Below are 7,322 nucleotides of genomic sequence, written 5' to 3'. Positions count from 1 at the left end.
TATTGAACTTCCAAAAAACAAGGTGCTCAATTGAGTCTGTGAGAGATACTGAGGGAAGTGAGGCTGATGGGATTGGATGTGTAACTGGTACAAACTTTCCTAGCAGTATGCAGCTGACTTAAACTTGACCTTGGGCCTTCTGATCCTAATGTCATGTTCTCTCCCCAGCACTCCACAAATGAGAACTCTGTCAACATGTTAAATACAGGGACTGTTTTTGGACCTTGAAATACCAACTCCAGTGCTCAATGTACTGGGTCAATGTAATTGCTGATAGACTGTGGCTATTCCCTTGCCACCTTGATTTTCCTGACGGAGTGAACCTATGTCTATAGAAATTTGATGCTACTGTGGCTGTCAAGTGAATTTTGGTTCCTAGCTACCTCATATGACAGAATGAAATTGCCCCATAAGCTTTCCTAAACTAATGTTTACAGGAGCACATCACTACGTCTTTTCTCCTGCAGAGCTACTGAGTAGGTTTCAGCTGCCTGCCTTTTGGTTAGCAGTCAGGCACTTAACCATTGCTCCACCAGGGTTCCTTGTAAAACAACTTACCCAACCTCTATTAGAGTATTAAAAAAGACAGCAGTGGAATAAGATGCTATACTGACCCAAATATACCTAATACATAGCAGAAGTTCTCTTGCATAAAGATGTCATAAAGGTAGCAAAAATATTCCCCTTTGTGTATTTAAAATCTTGATTCCAATTTGTGGTAGTCACAACCCAAATGATGCCCTGGTTTTACAGTATGCAACACTTGTTAGGTCTAAGAAGGAAGTTCACTGTCTTATTTCATAGTGGTCCTTGGAGACACAGTGGAACAACTCTTCAGGAATTGACCATTTTGATAATGGGAGGATCTGATCAGCAAGGTCCCATGATTCTGAGTTCCACTGTCACTCTGTAATTCCCAGCATGATCTCCAGCCTCTTCCTGCACCCCAGATCTACAGACAACCTCTCCTTGGCCAAATGCTGGGAAGTTGGCAATATCTCCCATTAGGAATGGTGTCAGACGTTGCACCCTGAGAGAGCGACATGCATGCTCTCCTATTCAACCACTGTCTTTACAAATCTTTACCAAAACAGTCATTGTCACAAACCTCAAGTGCTACCACAACACGGCAATGCAGCCATCTGGTATTGAGTAGGCACCATGCCACCGGATATTGGAAGCAGTCAGAAATCCCTGCCCTCAATGGGCTTATCTTCCACAGGAGAGAAATAAACAGTAAACACACCAATGGATTTGTCAAACATAGAAGTCCGGTGGAGGGAAATCAAAGCAAAGAAAGTGAGTAGGAAGTATAGCGTGAGATGTGAGTCCAGGGCACCTCACTGAGAAAATCAAAGAAATGAGAAGCATGGGAGAAGCCAGAATCAAATCAACTGATTGCTATTATACCTCATTATCATTACTCTCTTGTTCACAATCTTCCTAATCTAGCCCTACTTTTTCTCAAATTGGAGCATTTTTCATTGTGCAGTAAAAATATTTTGGGGTTAAAAGGTGAGTTTATAAGTAGATCCAAATTCCTCTGATCTCATACTTTTTCAAACTACTATAAGGTTGACATGACTTGGGCCATATTGACACCTCCATCTTCCTATCCCATTCTGCCCCAAAGAGTAGACAACATTGGATTCTCGCAGCATTCCATTTTTGCCCCACTTGTCAGTGCTCATGGCTTTTGCTAGAAACCATGGTGGCATAGTCATTAAGTGCTTGATTGTTAACCTAAAATTTAGCTATTCAAACCAACCAGCCAATCCATGTGGCAGCCTGCTCCTGTAAAGATTAAAACCCAAACCAAACTCACTGCTATCAAGTCAATTCCAACTCATAGCAACCTCCATTGGGGTTTCCAAGGCAGTAAATCTTTATGGAAGTAGAGTGTCTCATCTTCCTTCCCTGGAGTGGCTGGTGGGTTTGAACTGCCAACCTTCTGGTTAGCAGTCAAATGTCTTAGGAACTGCCCCACAGAGTTCCTTCTATAAAGATTACAGCCTTGGAAGCCTTATGGGGCAGTTCTACTTCTGTCCTCTAGACATATTATGAGTAGGAATTGACTAGACAGCAGTGGGTTGAGTTTGGGCTTTGCTCCCATAAATACTACAGCTTTGGAAACCCTACTGGGCAATTCCACTTAAGTCCTAAGGATCACTAGGTGTTGAAATTGACATGATGGCAACGGGATTCTGACCTTTTGGTAGAATGGACTTGATCATGCAATAAAATTTGGGTTAGTGATGACTAGATAGCCCAAGTCTAAGCTCACTCAAGCCAGCCATTCCACTGACCTCAGGACATGGTTCAGATGTGGGCAAAACCCAAGACTGGTGAGTAAGATGAAAACCGAAGACTTGTTTTGGAAGAAAGCCCTTTCTCTGGATGATGAATTGGACATGTGAGATTGCCACAGCCTCTGTTTTCTGATTATGGAGACAGCCTGAGAACAAGCCCTTAGCAGAGGATGAAGTAAAGACAGTCAAACAGAAATGATGTGAGAGCCTTGGTCAGAACTTGCTTGAAACTACAATACTAACAGATTCTTCACGTACATTAAACAAGGAATTCCCATGATTATGTAATCCAACTTTCATTTTTCCTTCTGCTTTCTAGAACCAGAAGCATCATGAAGCCTTATCCCCCCACCACACATGCACACAAGTATTCCTATCTCCATACACGTAGCATGATGCCGCCATACGATAGGGCCCTTCAGAATCGTATCTGGACTACAGTCTTGCACAGCATGGTGAAAGAGCACAGCTCTACCTCAGCTCCCCAAACCCTGCAACGCTGCCCAAATCTGAAGTGTTCTCTGGTAATTCATCCTTTTAAACTGAGAATAGCCCTCTTCTTCACTCCATTTGTTGTTAAAGGAATGCATTTATTTCTGCTCTTAATTGGAACTATATGAACTGAAATGCATATCCAAATATCTCCATAGTAACCAGTATTTTAGGGGATAAAACTATTGCAATTTACATCACTATCCATTTCCTCAAATAGCCCACATCTGTTTCAGAACAAACACTTTAATAAGCATATTCATGAAAATCTTAAGTCTTTAAAACAAAACTCTAATGCTCTTGCTTGAACTCAAGTCATTGATGGCTCTCTTAGTCACTGCTCCAGGTAAATCCCTTAAGAATTTGTTTAATTATCTCACAGTCTAATCTATTACAGCTAGTGTAAAATTGCTAACAGAATTAGGCAATTAATTTAATGTTTAGGTATATTTGTGAGTCTTTTTTTGTTTCTTTGTTTCTTTACGTACTCGGTATATATCTTTGTCATCTGTATATTTTATTGGGAGCTCTGGTGGCATAGTGCCTAAGGCATCTGACTGCTAACCAGAAGGCTGGTGGTTCAAACCCACCAGCAACTCCTCAGAAGGAAGGTTGGACAATCTACTTCCATAGAGATACTGTCTTGGAAACCCAAGGAGGGGTCACTATGAGTCAGATCAGGTCCGACTCCACAGCAGTGAGTGTGGATTTTTGGTGTATTCTGTCCATCTACTATTTCCAGAATAGATCACTTCAACGATGATAAAGAAAAAAAAATCAACTATTTCAAAATTCACTGAGTTTGTACCAAAGATGTTTTAAATCATGCTGATGCAGATTTTAAAATGAAGCTACATTTTGAAAGAGCATATCTGTTGGTGTACGTACAGAAAGTAGGAATCTCACAGGGGTGAGAAGGCATCTTGATCATACACCACAGTGACTTCACACAGGACGCGCAAGAGGCTCACGATGGCTGTTCCAGTACACGTGGCCGATGGGCCCCTTAGCACCTAATGGATCGTGAACTTTCAGTAGTTCTAGGACAGTACGGCAGATCTGCCTAAAATTTACCTTAAGGATGGCAAGCTATGGGTGACAGCACGTGGGTTGATGGGGATGGAGAACCACCTGGCACATGAGAATGGCAGCGGCCACTTGCAAAGGGAAAGCTAGTCAGCAAGTGAAGAGGTCTTGGGTCAAGCCTTTCCCTTCTCTGAGTCACATCTCAGCTGCAGTTTTAATGGGTCTTGCTTGCAGACCTCAGGTCTCGCTCTGAAAGGGACTCTTCAATGTCACCAAAGCACAGAGCCTTCTCCACTGTCCACACACACAACAGAAGAGCAGAAACAGCACTGCGTTTCTGCATGTGAGGTTACAATGTTGATCGACAGTTAAGATTTCTAAACAAGGTAAGTGAGGTGGTGTTTCCATTATTATAACCAATGGGAGCTAAGTTATAACTGACCACTGCAGACGTCATAGGGGATTTGTATTCTGGAAGGCATACACTATTGGAAGAATTTATTTGGAGCTCTTCTCTCATATCTTAGCATTCTCATTAACAAGAACTATATGGACAACAGGACCCTAGTTGCTGAAGGAATTATATCTCTAATTTATATCTAAATATCCAAACCCCTACAAAATGCAGGTACATTCAGAGAAGACAAGTATCACTAAGGAGTGATAAACAGCAAATTGTTGAAATGACATAAAACTTTCCCAGAAACTTAAATTAATTCAAAGCCATGAATAAATTTGAAATGGCTTTGCCAATGACTTAAAATTAAACTTAACATTAATGTAGAATTTTCCCCCATATGGTTTTACTTACTCTAAGTACCAAATCTAGAAGCAAATACGGCTGTACGTATGTTTACTTTCATCACAATATTAATAATAAACACTCACATGACACAGCATTTGACACATACTATTTTTATCATTTGTTGTCGTTATGTGCCGTCATTTAACACCTATTAATGAATTTTTATCTTAGCAAATCCTCATGACATGCAAATTGAGTTCTTCTGACTACAGATCATTTGGATTTTGTACAGCATAACAAACAACTGGATTAAAATCACAAATTTTTTTTTTTTTCTTGTCTCATTCCATTCAATGGTAAATGTGTACCTTACGTGAAAGCAGAGGTATTTAGTGATAACCAAAAAAATCAAAGCCATTGCTATCAAGTCCATTCTGGCTCACAGCACCCCTAGAGAACAGAGCAGAACTTGCCCATGGGGTTTCTTTACAGAAGCAGACTGCTACATCTTTCTCCTGTGGAATTGGCTGATGGGTTCAAACTGCTCATTTCCCGGTGGGCAGCTGACGGCTGTAACCAGGGCACTCCTAGGGCTCCTGGTGTTTAGTGACAGATTTGGTCAAACCAAGTTTACCCTTCAGCACAGACCCTGTGCCAGTGTAAAATGAGAAAGAAAGAGGTCCTTGTTTTCCTGGCATTTTAGCAAACGTCCATTGCAGACCGTCATTCCAAAGGCAGCAGAGCAAAGACATGGCGATGACCTTTGGCAGCACTTGCTAAGAGGTGGTGGATCGGGTTCTTCTAACTTAGGGAGAGCAGATAGGAAAGTGGCCCCCTCCCAGCCCCGAGACACCAATAGGGGCTCCAGATAGCCTCAAAGGCACAGGAGGGTGCCTGTCAGAAAGGGCAGTGACATCTCATCGTCCCCGTGTGCCAGCTGAGCAGCAGAAGCCACAATCGCACCCTGGTGCCTCGGCACAGGGCACAGTTACAGGGCTCTTGGGAGAACGGGCAGGTATTCCTCGAGGCCACACAGGTACCAGAGAGGGCGGCTGCCTTTGCCTGGTGAAATCTGTGAATACGTAGCATGAAGCAACCTCACTGGCTGGGGGAAGGGGGCGGCGAGAGGAGATTGAGGCTGCCCATCACTTCTTTGTTGAGGCAAGGAATGTGCTGTTCCCACGGGCCCAGGACAACAGAAGAAAGCACTGAGGTGAGCCTTTTTAGGTCCCTGCCCCAAGGGGCTGCCTGCTGGGACAAGAAGACTGCAGAATTAAGACATGCTTGGGGGTCTGCGTGTCGGGGCAGGTTGCGAGAGGGAATTGTGAGAGATCAGACAGTGAATATGTCCACCATGCAAAATGCCCTGCCAAAGGGCACCACAAAACCTGTGAAACACACATTGAGGCACAGTGATGGACAGAATCCCCATCTGGGATGCGTGCCTTATTGGAAGGTCTATATAAGCTGGTGTTGGTGCACTTGCACTTCTTCTAACACCTTTTCTCTTTACACAGTCATGGAAAAGCCGAGAGCAGCAGACAGAGGCAGAGAGAGGGGGATGTCCCAGCAGGGCTGGTGGGTCCTGCTGCAAGACTCTATTCCACACAGCAAGTCTCTGGCCATAGGTCAGGCCCGAGGGTGGGGACAGGGCAGCTTCAACTTGCAAAGTGGGTGGAAAGTGTGAATTAAATTAAATTAGCCTTCGCACTATGTTAAACATGTGTGGTAATTAAAGCCAGGCTGCTTTTATATCTGAACAGCATCACACAGCCAGGGAATTGCCACGCTATGCCTCCATAGGGCAGAAAAGGGAGATTCACCATGGTCTGTGGAAAGGCAGGGGCCAGAGAAGGTGGCCCATGGCCACACCGGTGCCTGCTACCATGGGGGTCCATTCATTAAGCTGGATACCACGATCGCCTTCAATCAAGGCTAACAATGTCTGTAGTACAGCCATGGAAGTACATGCTTACACTTAAGAAAAACACTGTTATAAAAGAGAAAAATAATGCTTGGAATAAAGGATATAATCTAAATCAGTTAAGAAATTGAGGATATAAAATACATTATAACTTTATTCCGAAAACCTCCCAGGGGAGTTTCAAAATATGATTATGTGCCTACATGGGGTATTTTATATTTCATTTCTCCTCTGTCCCACATCAAAACTTTCTGTTGTATTTCCATTCCGAGAAAAAAAAAAAGTGTCATTAATTTAGGAGGTGACTGTGGTTCTGAAACCCATGTTTACTAACAGCATGGAAAACCATTAGCAGGAAGATGAAACGCCCGAGCAAGGGAAGAGCAACAGAGAGATGGAAAGAAGGGATGCACTGATCGCAACGTTAGGGCTGTAACATCGGCTCAGGAAGGTTCGTGAATTCATTACTAAAATGCAGTAATGCGTTTAACTGTGACACATGCGCCGGGAAGCACGGCGTGTTTCTACTGCGGACCCCGTGGAGAGGCCATCAGCTGAGACCCAGCTGAGCCAGGCAGGCAGCTCCAGCTCGTGCACTCTCAACCTTCATGCTCAGTTGCATTGAAGTGGCAAGAAAATACTGGACTAACTAAAGCAAGTTTAATAAAAAAAAAAGTGTAGCAAGGAATTATGGATCAGAGAATTATACATGTTCCAAAGGGAAATCTCGTATGCCAGTGAAAATTAAGCTTTAAATATGAGTAACAGGCCTAGTCAACTTACAAATGAAAACGGCACGTATCCTGTAATAGCTCCATCTCTCTCT

The sequence above is a fragment of the Orycteropus afer genome, unplaced genomic scaffold (assembly GCF_000298275.1).
Source record: "Orycteropus afer afer isolate SDZICR_OR568_19922 unplaced genomic scaffold, OryAfe1.0 scaffold00303, whole genome shotgun sequence".
NCBI classification, from domain to species: domain Eukaryota; kingdom Metazoa; phylum Chordata; class Mammalia; order Tubulidentata; family Orycteropodidae; genus Orycteropus; species Orycteropus afer.
The sequence above is the reverse complement of the archived record's forward strand: the minus strand, read 5'-3'. Positions refer to the sequence as shown.